Source organism: Mauremys reevesii, linkage group 15 (assembly GCF_016161935.1).
Source record: "Mauremys reevesii isolate NIE-2019 linkage group 15, ASM1616193v1, whole genome shotgun sequence".
Lineage (NCBI taxonomy): Eukaryota > Metazoa > Chordata > Testudines > Geoemydidae > Mauremys > Mauremys reevesii.
Genome location: NC_052637.1, coordinates 25,174,972 through 25,190,579, shown reverse-complemented (window position 1 = coordinate 25,190,579; position 15,608 = coordinate 25,174,972).

Below are 15,608 nucleotides of genomic sequence, written 5' to 3'. Positions count from 1 at the left end.
ATACTGCTAATCCCTGCCCTGAAGAACGTACAACTTAAATGGAGGTGACAAAGGAAGTAGTAGTACTGCCATGGGACAGATGGGGAAATGAGGCCGAGAGAGAATTTAAGGGTGGGGTTTTCAGAAGTGAAGCCAATGGGATCAGAGTTAGGGCTATTGCTGAACTGTTTTGCAGATCCCACCTGAAGTGACTGTTCCAAGGTCACAGGGGGAGTGTGTGGCTAACGGTCCCTGATTCTTGGTCCAGTGCCTTAGCCATAAGGCCATTGTTTGGAGTGCCAGAGTTACTGACAGCCCCAGGGATTGTGAGATTATGTGAATAGCAGTGGAAATGGCTTCTGGATCCCATTTGGAGACCTTCTCCCTCAGAGCCCTTAAAAGAAGCATGCTTGTAACTGAATAATGAAACCTTTATGGAGGAGAGCAGGGAGGTTCAGGAAGAGATGGGGGATTTCTAAACCTGGCATGCAGAAGAGACCCCATTAAGTTCATAACTGTTGACATTATGCTCCCCAAGTCTCCCAGAAGATGAAGAGCTCACCTCAGTGCCATCACATCACCCTTCATATGCTTCCTTCTCAAGCATCACTCTGCTTCCTCGCAGCTCAGTAGCCTGAGCCATTTCTGGCTGGTCTATCACAGACCAGGTTGTTTTTGCTTTTCCCAGCTAATATCCTCTCCCCATAAATTGTCCCCAGTTCTAGAAATAGTTTTCTAATTTAAATCACATTTCAGCAATGAAAACTGGTTCTGACTCTCCTCGCAACCTGATCTAATTCTGCTGTGAGTGACACCTGTATAACTCCACAATAACTGCATATGTAGTCAGTGGACTCACTCCAGAGTCACAGTGGCAACCAAGGATAGAATTTGGACCAATGCTTTTTTTTTTTCTCTCACTGTAAAGCACAGAAATCTTGTGGTCAAGGCACTAAATTGGGGTTCAGGAGAATTTGGGTCAGTTTCCAGTGTGACCTCAGACAAGTCACTTGGGTAAAATTTTCAACAGTGTTTAAGTGGCTTAGGCTCCTAAGTCTCATTCAAGATTGTACCTTAGCACTTTCGGTGCCTCATTTCCCATATGTCAGGAAATATCATCCTCACCTTTCTCCCCACTTTGTCTGACTTCCACCTCTGAAGGCTCAGATTTTCAGTGTGGCCTAAGGGGTTTGCATAGGCATTGGAATTAATCATCCATATCGACTAGCCTGCTTTGAACAATCTCAGCCTTAGATTGCAAATTCTTTGGGGGAAGAGGCTGGGTGATTATTATTTTTTTACTATGTGTTTGTACATCTCCTAGCACAGTGAAGCACTGATAACAGTTGGGGGCTCTAGGAGCTAATGTAATAATGCTAATGTGCAAATAATATTTTGCATGGGATTTAAGACTAATACACTTTAAAAGCACAGTGTGTGTTTTTGTGTACTAACTGCAAGAAAATCCGTAAACAGCTGAGATAAGTAAGGGATGTACAAAGATCTTTCCCCTATGGCAGAAATGCAGCTGTCTCTGGGGTGAAACACAATAGAGAGCACCACAACATTGCACAGTGTTTTCAGGCAGAAGATGAAGGCGACTATTCAATTGAAGCAGCTGGGGATACTTAAGGATTAAAGAGGCAGAATGCAGATACCTGAGCCAAAATTGAGCTGGCACACTGGAACTGAGCAAAAAGTGCTCACAAAACTTTTTTTTTCTGAATCACTTAGAGAACTATCATTTCCCCAAACCATGGTCTATAATAGTGTCAAGCACCTCTTGATGTCAGCAACACAGGGACTGCACACCAAATTAATAATGGCTTGCAAATGTCCAAATTCCTGCAAAATGACATTTTTTAAGGTGATCTGATGATAAAACTGCTCTGGAGGCAGAGTTAGGATTTCCCAGTTCCACATTTAATTAACTTAGACTAACTTTTATAGGACTGTGTGTTCTGTGTTTTCCTCTTCAGTAAACAAATAGCAGAAAATTAAACCAGGCCAACTGCCAATGAATAATAAATTGAATTGGAAAATAACGAATTGCCAGGGGGTGCCACAGGGTTTTGCAAAGATAAAGTTAGTTATTCTGGAAAACTTCCACTTGCATTTCTCAAAACTTGAGAGATAAAAGAAATGATCAGGAAGAAATATGGGGCTAGATTCGGAAGGGCTAGACTAAAGCCTAATTCATCTTGCAGAGTTATGCAGGGGGCCTTTGAGTCTGGTGGAGGGAGGAGCTGATTTCCAGCACTTCGTCAACTCAAAGTTGTCACTCTTTGCTCGGCAAAATAGCATAGCAAGAAAAGAAGATGGGCGGCTAGAATTTGTGAGGTGCAGATGAGCAGGAAGGAAAATCCTGTTAGCATCACAGGAGGTAAGCACAGGTTGCAAGATCTCACATCTCACTTTCATTTTGTACATTGGGGGGCGAGGGAGGGGGGGATGAGACTCGTGTTTAATGTTAGCAGAGATGTTGAGGAAACAGTGTCTGGAAAAGAGAGGAGAGAGCTCGTGTTTAAGGGACAGCACCCTGCTATTTTAGTCTTAGCACAAAATGATACATTTGTGCCACTGCTTTTGATTCTTTGCGTGATTGTTGCTTGAGCATAGACCTTTGATCTGACTGAATTCTCCTCGAGATAGTGAACTGAAGGCCTGGAGCTCCAGCAAGTCCTCACTCACCACTTTGTAGAGCCAGTCACTTCCAGAAGTCAAGAGTCACTTGGCTTTACACTGGAGTAATTGGAAGCAGCCCATGGTCTTGTCTCTGTAAGATCCCACATTGTCCCAAACACTCTCTTACTCACCCAAGAAAATAACCAACCTTCTGTTCTCTTAATTTAATCCCCCCCTTTCACTGATTGCAAAAGTGGGTGCGATGCTTCCCGGGGTTGAGAGGCACCTCATTACCCTTGTCTGTGCTTGCTGGGGGTCAGCTCCCTGACTCCCCCAGCCCCATGCAACACAAGCACTGCTTGCCAGGCCCCCGCAGGTGCCGCTCGCTCCGTACAAGTTAGCGATAGGCACATGCCAGCCCCGGAGAGCGTCCCTTTGGAGCGCCCAGTCCCTGTTTCCTCGGACAGTCACAGAACTCTGACGTGCTACTCCCAAAGGAATTGTATATGCCAGCTTACAGCATTCATCTCAGGCTCGCTGCTCTGCTAAACATGCAACACTTAGAGATTTATGAGCATAAGTAAGAATATTGGAAATAAATGGCTGCTTATAAAACAAAATTGTGACATTCTTGCTAGGTGATCAAACGTACACTGCACAGCGGTCCACCAGGGTAAGAAGTGTCTCGCACCTCCTTTCTGAAGATGTTTATCTCCAGGCCTGCTACCTTGAAGGGTACCACTATGATGGAATAAAAGACTTGCAGCGGGGCCACTGCCTGAGCCAATTGGCTAAAAATTGCTGTTTAAACATTCAAGTGTGGGCTGGACCAGGGGTTCTGGGATCCTCCCCCCTGCACATCTACACCACAATTTTACAGCCCTGCAGCCCGAGTCAGCCGAGCTGGGGCACCTGCAAGTGTTTACTTGCTGTATCGATATCCCCTGAGTGATATGCCTTTAACTACATGGCCTAAAAATTATGATAACCAGTGTGACACAGGCTTTCACTAGAGACCTTACATGACATTCTTTTGCTGAACTCAGGGGATCCCTGTGCACTCTACCACAGGCCTTGAGAGGTCCTTGGGTCACAGTGGGAAAGATGCTGCTACTTTTTTGCAACATCTGTTTTTTAAAAGCTCGTCCTTTCACAAAGTTTCCCACAATGGAACTGCAAATACCTTATTCACAGGCTTCCAGTACGGAGGGCTGGACACATTCTGAATCTGGCTGATGTTTTGAGAGCTCCTGCTTTTCATTTCAATACATTCTTATTTTATTTTTAGCATTTATGAACTGACACATGTTTCCATCTTTTAGATAATGAGATGCTTTCCACTCAGCTCAGGCTCTAGTTAATTTGATCCTTGATTTAATTGGATCCAAATGTCTGGAACCAAAATCTTATATAAAATATATATAGAGAGAGAGCCAGCAACATTTACTCTGATCATTTTGATTACTCTAAACAGGAATTATAATTCAATCTCGGGCTATAGAAACTTGCCATTTAATTATTAAGAAAGGCCCAAATCCAAGTCAAAGCAGGGGAAAAGGGGACAAGGAAGAGTCTTTATAATACAAGAGGGCTAATGACAGCTAAACCCTGCATCATGTAGATACTGATATTGACTAGAAGCTCTTCTACGTGCTAACAAAAATATACTGTCACAGTGGAGGTTAGTTGGAAAACAAGGGTGACTTCTTTCAGTCAGAGGGTTAGGAATAGACTGGGTTGGAAGGGTCAGCACAATGCCCCTTCTGCTAACAAAGATACAGGACTCAGTTTAATAAAAATTAACACAAACAGAAACTTTGCTTAGGGTTACACCCCATGCCAGCCACCCAAAACCTTCACAGCCTGGAAATAAGATGGTTAGGGGAAAAGTGTCCTGAAATTCTTGCTGACTTTATCTTGCCGACAAGTGCTGTCAGTAACACGCTCCACCCCTCCGCAGGTCTTTTCATGTCCATCTCCAACAGATACCAGAAAACAATACACACCCCAGCTTCCTCAAATTGGCACCTTAATGCAAATTCTGTCTGGTGACTCAGTATCTTCTGTGGCAACAGATTGGCACATCTGATTGTCACATATCCCACGATTTGGGAACTTCATCTGCTTTAAAATTGCTGAGATTGCCGTTGAGTTGTGCACACAGCGAGAGTGGACTGGCTTTCCTCCCTAGCTAGAAATTCCTCCAGCCTGGGGATTGTCAGTGGTTGTACAGCCAATTTAAACAGCTCCTACACCACTCTCCCCATAGCTGCTAGGGCAGGAGACATGGAGAGGTGTGTAGGGCCAAGGAGGATGAGGAGGCATCACTGGAGCACAATGCATATCAGCTAGGTTCAGCTGCCATATGGTCTCTTGTGGATCATTGGCAGCCAGTGCAAGTTAATGCAACCCCCAGGCTGCTTTCAACTGTGCAAGGGTCAAGCAGAGAATCAAGGAGCTGTGACTGTATCTCTTATGAACTGCCCCTCTTTTCCTGTTAAGTGTAATCTTGACAAACTAAAGAACCAAGCCCCAGGTCCCTTCTCATGTTGTCCCCTTCCCCTCAGCCTCCTCTGCTTGTGATGCCAGGCTCATAGGCTTATTTGTCAGCTTCTCACACCAACATTTCTGTCCTGCAGGAAATTCCAATGTTTTGACATTTGGTTTTTGTCCCAAATTGGGACCATAATGCTCTGTAGCCATGTGACTCCCATGATGCACTATGGGGCTCAGTCGGAGGGGAGACCACAGTGCATCATGGGAAATGTAATCCAACCAAGGAGCCCAGCTTATAGAGTGAACCAGGGCATGAAGCATCCAAACTACAGCTCTCATAAGGTACTGCAATGCCTTAGACAGCTTAATGTCAAACTGACTCGGAACAAAATACCTTGGTTCAGTTCACCAAACCAAAATGTTTTTATTCTGGTCAAACCTATCCAAAATGAAATATCTCCAGTGGAAATTTCATTTTGTTCCAAAACTGCATTTTTGAAGGAAAACCCCAACCAGCTCTATTGAATAAAAAGGGAAATGATGAGGCTACTAGAGAGAGACAGGACCCTGTAGTCCTCGCTGGCTGTCTAGCTCCCTATCTCTGTGGTGTTGGATAGCATTCATCATAATCTTATCAGAGTTAGTAATTAAACACAGCCTATGCTGCCTAGTGGATTTCTGTAAGTCCCAGACTGGACTAGGTAGCCATGGGAAGGACTACTGACTCTCCTACAAAAACCAAAGTCACCTTATATTGACAGTTGTGGGGAAATAAATAAATGTTATGTTCCCAACACTGGAGTCTAGAAACCGGATCCTGGAGATGCTGAAGGGAGAATGGATCTGCCAGAATATGGGGGAGCAGAATTCCAATTAATGAATTCTCCAAATTATTCCAAAAGGAAGTTTTTAAATAAATCTACAAGACGTTAAAGTACATTTATGGCAATTGCAGCGTTTGCTTTTTGGACACCCAGAGTGCATATCTGGATGTGATCCATACCTGTGGATTCCTTTCAATGTCTATTTGCTGGATGCAACTGAAGAATGCCACTCCTCGTAATGCATGTGAATGAATTTTGGAAGGGATGCCCATGTGAGAGAGATTAAGTTTTGGCAAAGACCATGAGTTTCACTCACTTTCCATTAGGAAAAAGAAAAACTGTCTGGGCCAAGTGGAGCCAGATGGAAACTACTTCAGTGATCAATTTTGCAAGTGCCAAAGGCAGCCCTGTTTCCACTGGATCTGCAGCACAAAGTTACAGCCTACATTGCTGTTTACAGGAGAAAGTTGCACCAGTTTAATTTAAAGGGTGATTTTTTAATCAGTTTTTTGTTGAACTGGTGCAAAAGGTTACGTGGACACTTTTGGCCTAATCTGCGTTAGAAAAGTTTTGCTGATGTAACTCCCTGGCAAACCATCCTAGTATAGACACAACTTATATCAGCAAAAGCACTTTGCTTGTATATAAAAGAGTTTTGCTGGTACAGTTTATACCAGTTTGCCAAATGAAACAAGCTATACCAACAAGAGCACTTCTGTGCTGATATAACTGTATCTATACTAGGTGTCATAAACTGATAGTTAAGGGTTAATGTCTCTTTTACCTGTAAAGGGTTAAGACGCTCAGTAAACCTGGCTGACACCTGACCAGAGGACCAATGAGGGGACCAAGATACTTTCAAATCTTGGTGGAGGGAAGTCTTTGTTTGTGCTTTTTGTTTTGTTGTTCGCTCTCGGGACTGAGAGGGACGGGACATCAATCCAGGCTCTCCAAATCTTTCTGAATCAGTCTTTCATGTTTCAAACTTGTAAGTAGCCAGGCAAGGCGGATTAGATTTTTGTTTTCTCAACTTGTAAATGCTTCTTTTTGCTGGAAGGATCTTTACCTCTGTTTGCTGTAACTTTGAACCTGAGGCTAGAGGGGGTTCCTCTGGGCTATATGAATCTAAGTACCCAGTAAAGTATTTTCCATCCTGATTTTACAGAGATAATTTTTACCTTTTTCTTTCTTTAATTAAAAGCTTTCTTTTTAAGAACCTGATTGATTTTTCCTTGTTTTAAGACCCAAGGGCATTGGGTCTGAACTCACCAGGGATTGGTGGGGGAAAAAGGAGGGGGGATGGTTAATTCCTCTTTGTTTTAAGATCCAAGGAGTTTGGATCTGTGTTCCCCAGGGAAGGTTTTGGGGAAACTGAAAGTGTGCCAGACACTGATCTCTGGCTGGTGGCAATGTTACCAGATCTAAGCTAGAAATTAAGTTTAGAAGGGTCCATGCAGGTCCCCACATCTGTACCCTAAAGTTCAGAGTGGGGGAGGAAACCTTGACACTAGGGCTTTTGCTGGTATAGGAATATAAATGACAATTTGTGCTCTCTTTAAAGAGGAAAAAACCTCTTTCCTGTACTAGTTTGTGTGGTTTGTTTTCACAGCACATACTTCAGCATTGCATATCTGTGGTTATCCTTAGGTTTACAGGCTCAGCTACTATTATTAAGATTAATAACTTAGATAGTGCCATAGCTGTGCTAAAGATGGTGTCCATGCTCCAGAGGATTTACAATCGACTGGCCCGATCCTGCAGGCACTTACTGACAGCACAATGCTTACTAGGATGAGTGAGCTCACTGATGTCCGTGTGACCGATCATGGTCAGAATGACTATGCTTGGCAGCAAGCGCTTGCTGGGTCGGGCCCAATGGTAAGATGAACAGAGCAGGAGGTGTCAGCATGAGCGAAGACAACATGATCATAAACTCACTGGAAGTGAATCCACGTGCCGTGAGGAACGTAAGGGTTTTCAGAGGCGTGGTCTCGTAGATAGGGCACTGCCTTGGGCCACAGGAAACCCGGATGCCTCTTTTTGCTCTTCTACTCACCTGTTGTCATGCAGACTTGGGCAACACACATGACACATCCCCTCTGTGTCACTGTTTACACTCACACCCTTTGTCTCCTTAGCCTGCAGCAGGGATTGTCTCTCACGATCTCTTTGTGCAGTGCCCAGCACAGTGAGGCGCTGATTTGAGTTAGGGCCTCCAGGGGTTACTGTCAGACCAATAACAGTGTATGTTTTATTGTGTGCGTATGTGACTTTGAGTTAACTTATACCTCGTGGGTCAGGGAAGTATCGGAGCAGCAGGACCACCTTCAGCGTCTGACTGCAGCAGAGGGAATCATTCTGGAAAACATGTGCAACTGCAAAAGTTTTCAGGCATTTACAGTGTTAAGTTTTCCTCAAAAATGGGCCAATTTGCCCTGAAGCTAGTCAGTTTTCCTAAAATAAAAATAAAAATAAATAATTTGGGGATTTGCCAAAAATGCTCTGCTTTCAAGCCGTTCAAATTCCATCGCAGGTATTTCTAGCACCTCTCTCTCCGATCATTTTGGTGGCATGAAATTTGAGGGACGGAAGGTTCAATTGTGGTCACAGGCCCTGACCTGCCACCGCCGAAATGAGTGTGAACCTTGCCGCTCATTTCAATGAGCACAGGATCAGACCCTTAATGAATATCCACATGCCAGTGCTAAAAGGCAAGGCTTCTATTCCCATCTCTCTTGTCTTCCAGAGACATGGCAATCACCTAAATGTAAACCTTCTTCCTGTTCATGCCACTGATGAGAAGTAATCTGAATAGAAGGAGCAATGCTAATGATCATAGCTCTCTACTATTTTATTTCCAATTGGCAACTCAGGCAAGCAGCTCCATTTTCTGTTCTAATAGGAAAGTTTATGATGTACCAAATTACACTTTAATAGTCCTATTTGAGCTGCCCTGTGAAAGGTAAATGATTTTGATTTTTTTTTCTGATCATTAGCTTTATATTTTGTCTATTCCATAGGAAAAAAAACTACATTAAAAGATCCCTTAGGTTGCAAACTGGAACACTGAGAAATGAGGAAATGCCAAAGTTAGGATTACTCAAGCAGTCGAAACCCTGCCTCCTTGCGCGTACGCATCACCATGGGGTCTTTTTATGACCACATGCTATTGTTTCTGCAAGAGGGCTTCCTCATTTGGAGCCTGGCTTTGGGATCAGATCCCAAGTTTATATCAGTCTTAATCAATCCCCAGTGTTAATGCTTTAAGTAAAGCGAGAAATACTAGAGGTTGGTGAAAAAAGGTTTTCTTGGTTCGTTGTCAGTTTTGAAATATCAAAAAAAGAGTAGGTCCAGCTTGGACTGAAACAGATTTTTTTTTTAAATTTTTTTTATCGAATCAAGAACTTAGGTAAATAAGTTGTTTCGGGCTAAATGAAATGTTTGTTAGGCAAAACTGAAACATCTCATTTTGATTCTGAGTTTTCAAAAAACGTTTAAAAGTAAAATTAAAGGAAATTTTGAAATAAGTCATTTCAAACCAAAAATTCTGAATATTTTGTTTGGAAAATGACAACATTTGCCCAATTCAAAGTTTTTGGAATTAAAAAAAAAATGTTTTTAGGAAACAATTTTGTGAAATCGGCACACATTCGTGAAAGGTTTCAGTGTTGTCGAATCTGCATTTTTTTTGCAGAATAAAAATTTTGTGCAAAAAGGTTTTGTTCAGCTCTCCTGAACACAAGAAACCATTTGAAATGCACAAGAGCAAGGTTTATTGGGCCTACAAAACCAGGAATTAGGCTACAGATTCTGGAGCGCCATATACCGGAATCTTCTCTGTTAACTAACTCTAAATATATATATCAGTATCTCTCACTTATAAAACACTCCTGTAACACCCACCTCCAGTCAATGGAGTGAAGGAGGTAGTCGTCCTGTGACAGCTGCAGTCTCTTTCTTCAGGCTTTTGCCTCAGTCAAGAATGATTTGCTTGAGGAAGACAGGTGGCAGTATGGTTATGTATGGTTTTTTTTAATATCCTTTATTGTGGTGAGCGGATAAATCTGATTTCTTGATATTGTGTTAATTTTAATGATTTAATTACATAATTTTATGCTTCTTTTCACTGTAATATCTGAGATTCCCACATATATCAATGAATTTATGTTCACAGCACTCTGTGAGGTAGAGGGAGGTATCTTCTTCCCTGTTTTGCAGTTGGGAAACTGAAGCAAAGAAGCCTGAGCCAGAGCCTGTGGCAACCAATAGAAAGCTTTTAGTTGAAATCAATGGGAATTTGGTGCCTAAATATCTTTCAGGCTCTATAACTGACTTCTAAAGTTCATACACATCTCCATGGTATCTGATCACATTTGTCAATATCTGTGAATTTATTTTTGTACATCTACCTACACGTTTTAAATTAAGTGGTGGTAGGGATAAGTGGAAAATAAGGAAATTATGTGAAATATTTTGAAACTTTACATTTTTCAGGGTTCAAAATGGGCCCATTTTGGTTTTTGCTACATTTTCTACTATACTATGTACTGCAAATTTTACTAAAATTCTCAAAGCTTTTTGTTTATCAATAACTCTGTTCAGTAAGAAAATGCCATTGTCAGTAAATGGAAAAAAATCATTAATGATTCTGAAAACATGGATGGTGGATATGTCAATAAAAATGTTAGGAAAAAATGTGATACACCAGAAATGTCACGAGAAACAGAAAACTGATCATGTGAACAATTTTTTGCAAAAAAAAGTTCTGGTTTTGAAAAAAAAGGCCCTTCTTATATTAAAAAAAGCATGTGAAAAATTTCAACTAGTTCTATTAATAAATGAGTATAGTTGTTTTACACTGTAGCGTAACTACAAGACAGGAGTCACAGGAAAAAAATACTCATTTGCTGCCATGTCAGTTGCTTAATTTCGTGACCCCATGTGTGGGGGAGCTCAAGGACAAGTCCCAGCTCATTTAGTTGAGGGAGAGTTTAGAAAGCAAGGTGTTACACACTGTGTGTTACATATAAAAGAGATTCTGCCATCGGCCGGGGACCCAGATTCCAGTTCTACCTCTGACTTCCTCCTAGAAATGAATACATTCATTGGCTTGCAGGCTTGTTTATTTAATGAAGTACAGTGTGTCGTAGCCTCTGGTGGTGCTTGCATGCATAAGACAATGCCCAGTGTATTATACATCCTGATTGGTAATAGTTGGCAAGCACCTGCTAAAGATACACTAAGCTTAAATTCCAGATCCTGTCCCCTAAGGGCAGGGGATGGTCTTTATTGGAATAGGAAGTCATTTTTCCCATTTTCCTATATTCTCATTTTGGATATTTTTCTTATTTCTGGCATTGGCCACTGTCGGAAGACAGGATATGGGGCTAGATGGGCCATTGGTCTGAGCCAGTATGGCCGTGCTTGCATTCTGAAAGTTTGTATTTCATGCAGAAAACCTTGCTCTTTAAACATCCCTGAGCCTCTGTGGGAAATGAATACACCTGTCTGTCTGTCTGTCTGTCTAGGCTGAGATTTCAAATGAAAATTAACAGGACTTGGGCATCTAACTCCCCTAGTCAGTTTTGAAAATCCCAGCCCTAGCATTTATGCTTTGCTCGTCATCTGAGTGCATAGCCAGTTGATCTCCGAAACACTGAAAAGTGTTATGTTGACTAGTCTGGTGCCCTCCCTTCTTCCTTCAAGTGAACTAAGGGTTTGGTTTTAGTACCTATTTTGCTCCTTTCTCCTCCACCTGCCTTATCATCCATCGGCTCCCACGCTCTTCTGTCTGCCTGCTGATGATACCCCAACAATACCGTGGCATTCTGAGTTGGCACCTAGAACTGGCTGTTGGCAGAACGTGACAAAAAGAATTGATGTCAGGTACATTAGCAGAGGCATCCAGAAGCGGAGGTTGTATAACACTGGGTGCCCGAGGCTAGACTTCTGAGCAGTTTAATGTATTGAAATTTGGACCCAGATTCAGAGAGGAGTCTAAGCTCGTGAATCTGACCCCTCCTTCTGGCTCATTGGCACGCACGTTACACCATCTTAAACTTCCTGACAGTCCTTAGACTCTCTGATGATCACTTAGGTCTCCTTACACCCCCATAATTGACTCCACCTTATACACCTCACCTTGGTCCTTGGAGTCAGTTTGACTCCTTTGTTGTTGCTCTGTGGAAAAGGAGGGCCAAGAGTTTCCTCCTCATTTACCCATTACCCTCTCCATTCTCCTTAATGTGCACAGTCCACCCACATCAAATTACTTGTACTGATCAGCTCACGGCAAAGAGAGCATAACATTAACTCAATGTGTAAATGTCACATTTGATCACTTACCTGTGGGGAGAAGTTTAGCAGCAAAAGTCATTTCCCTCATTAAATGTCTCCCGTTCGAGCCCTGATGTGCAGGCTGCTTCATTCTCTCTCCAAACTGTTGGAGGAAGGAGAAGCAGAGACTAAAAGAGGGAAACCCCTGGTCAGTTTTACATTAACATAGACACTGATACAGTGCAAGCACTTAACATTACACAGGTAAGTAATTCTAGTGAAGGAAGGATGGTCCAGCAGTTCTGGTGCTGGTCTGAATCTTACAATGAGACCTGGGTTCATTTCCCAGCTACGCCACGGGCCTTCTGTGTAACCTTGGCCAAGTGCCTCAGTTCCCCATCTATAAAATGCAGGTAACTGTACTTGCCGCAAAGAGAAATGCATTAAAGGTTTTGAGTTGCTCAGACACCACGGAAAGGGGTGCCATCTAAGTGCCTTGGCGGGATAGGGCTCCTCATGTGAACAGAGGTAAGAGCATGCGGGATGGGGGAGATCTTAGAAAACAAAAGAAATTGGTTAGGCAGCTGGTGCGCTGTTCCCACTGTTCTAAATCCTCTCCCTGTTATTGTGTTCTTAGGGTGTCTGTGTTATACCCACCCGTTCGTTGGCTGTCATCTTAACATGGGAGTTTTGCCCTAGACTTCAGGCGGGCCAGGGTTGCAGCCTTGGTTAGAAGAGTTTGGGGGCAGGAACCATCTTTTTATGATATCTCAGTAGAGACGTTAGCACAGTGAAGCCCTGATCCCAGACTGAGGCCCCTTGGCACTACCCCCCCAATACAGTACAATTATTTATGAGGCGGCGATGGTAACAATGAAAAAGGGACAGCTATTCTTTTGCTCCTTCAGATTCACTTTCTGTCAGAGTTTCTGAGAGAAGTTTACTTGATCTTTCCCTATAGTCAGCGGTGAAACTAATAGTCCTCCCAGCCAAGTGACCTTTTGGGTGGATGTGTGATGCCTTTTTGGGACTGGAGAGTGAGCCCGCCTTGCTTTCGCACAGCAGCGGTGCCTGCTCCCCTGCAGCCCAGCTCCCCACTCCCAGAGTTGCGACATGGCATGTGGGGTTGCATGGCACTGTGACCCCCATGCACCGTGTTGCAATGTCATTTGCTCAAATTCGGCCCAGCTGCCAATTTGGTCATGACAGAGGGGTAGGTTGGCCAAACCTGAGTGGTGCTCTGACCCCATGTGCCAGATTGCAGTGCCTGGAGTGGAGAAGTTGGGTCCAGCCCCACAGGACAGGAGCCACTACTGCTAGATGAGTGTAGGGTGGGCTTGCTCTCTGCCCCACAACCAATGACTCATTGCCCCCACCCCCCAGTTGCGAAACCTGGCTCTGCCACTGCCTCTTAGAAAATTTCTGTTAGCTGGGCAGCGAAGAGCTGTCAGACGTAGCAGCAATGGAGCTTGTTGCTGTTAAAAATTTTTTATGGTTTCATGCATTTTATAGCATCAGCCATCAGGCTCCGGCAATGATGATGTCACCTGTACTGGAATACATGAGCCTTAACAAAAGACAGAGGGATAGCCGTGTTAGTCTGGTTCTGTAGAAGCAGCAAAGAATCCTGTGGCACCTTATAGACTAACAGACGTTTTGCAGCATGAGCTTTCGTGGGTGAATACCCACTTCTTCGGATTTCTTCGGAAATTTCCACTGCTTGCATCCGAAGAAGTGGGTATTCACCCACGAAAGCTCATGCTGCAAAACGTCTGTTAGTCTATAAGGTGCCACAGGATTCTTTGCTGCTTTAACAAAAGACGACAGGCTTAAGGGAGTTCTTCAATCATCAGTGCGGGTTTCCTTCCTCTTGTTCTCCATGGGAAGTGGCTTGGCTTAGCAGTGGGTGCCAATGGGCAAACAGACAGATGCCCTGAGTTCTAGTCCTGCTCTGATCTGCTGTGTGACCGTGGGGAAGTCACTTCACCTCTCTGTGCATCCGCTTCCCCTTTTGCCTTGTCGATTGCTACTGTGAACACATCAGGGCATGTGCTGTCTCTTACTACATGTTTGTCCAGCGCCCAGAGCAATGGAGCTCTGATCTTGGCTGGGGTCTCTAGGCACTATTGTGATCTCAATAATAATCTTCTTTTTTACAAATCCAAGAATAAATTCCTGGGTTTCTAAGCATCTCTAAAAGAATTCTCATTCATTGTGAATAAGGAACCAGCTCTGTGGATGCAGAGAGGATGTGAATCTCAGGGATTGTTAGTCTGGTACACACCATGGACACTGAACTCAAATATTCAGAACAGGCAGGAAAGAAGGGAAAATAGTCAGTCAGAAGGAAGGAATCTTGTTCAAAAGTCCAGTTATCTTGGCAAGATCATGCTAAGCAAAGACGGAACCAGCATCCTTTCCCCCTGACCCAATTTGGCCCTTTCAGACTGGTAGGGTCAGATCCACAGCTGATGCAAATCAGTGCAGCATCGTTGATTTCAGTAGAGCTACATTACTTTACCTCAGCGGACGATCTGGACAAAGTTCTTTTAGCGAAAATAATAATTGAAGACACATTTCAGTTCCAGACCCAACAGAGAACTCTTTGGTTACTTTTCTCTCTCCTCCCATTTTGCACTACATCTTGTGTTCATTTCCTCTCCCTAGGTGAAGGATTTTCCATTTACCAGTCCTCGGTCTCCTCTCATTGCTGTGGCCTGCACTGATCTAATCAGGCCAGTCTGCAGTTTGGTTCTGTCCTCCTGGGTGGTATTTGGTTTTCGTCCAGTTTTAGTGTCATTGCAGTTGTGATCGCAGTCAATTTGCAACAACATTCCTGACGAGGAAAGACCCCTCTTGGGATGGAGAGAGGCTTTTTGAATGTAGTGGGTCAAATGGCCTCTGGAAACCCTTGGAGAGCCCTGAACTGTGTTGCTACGAGCAGGAGGTGTCACTGTTTGAGCATCCGTGGCTGAACTGCTGTTGCTGAAATAGTTCCATATATGGATGTGTCCCCCAAATGATTCATGGACTGTAGTTCAAACCCACTGGAACAGCCCCTCGAAGAAAGATGGAAGGAGTTAGGTGATTGGTCAGTTAGGGAGAATAATGCTACAAGCTGGCAGCAGTAGTGGGCTGAGAGTCTCTACATACATCAGCCACAAGAGAGGGTTTGCATCCTGCACTTCACAGTGATGTTACACACACACACAGTGGAAGGAAATAATCCTAGAATACTGATTTCTTTCATTGCCCTTGAGAACGTGTTGAGGGTCAATGACCTATATAAATGAACTGATGGGTCTCATCCCAGCTCCTCGGGGGGGCAGGTGTCCATACCAGAAACCATCACTGTGTGGTCTGGCACTGACTGGCATCCTTTTGGCACTTTCAGCAGTGGGGGCCAAT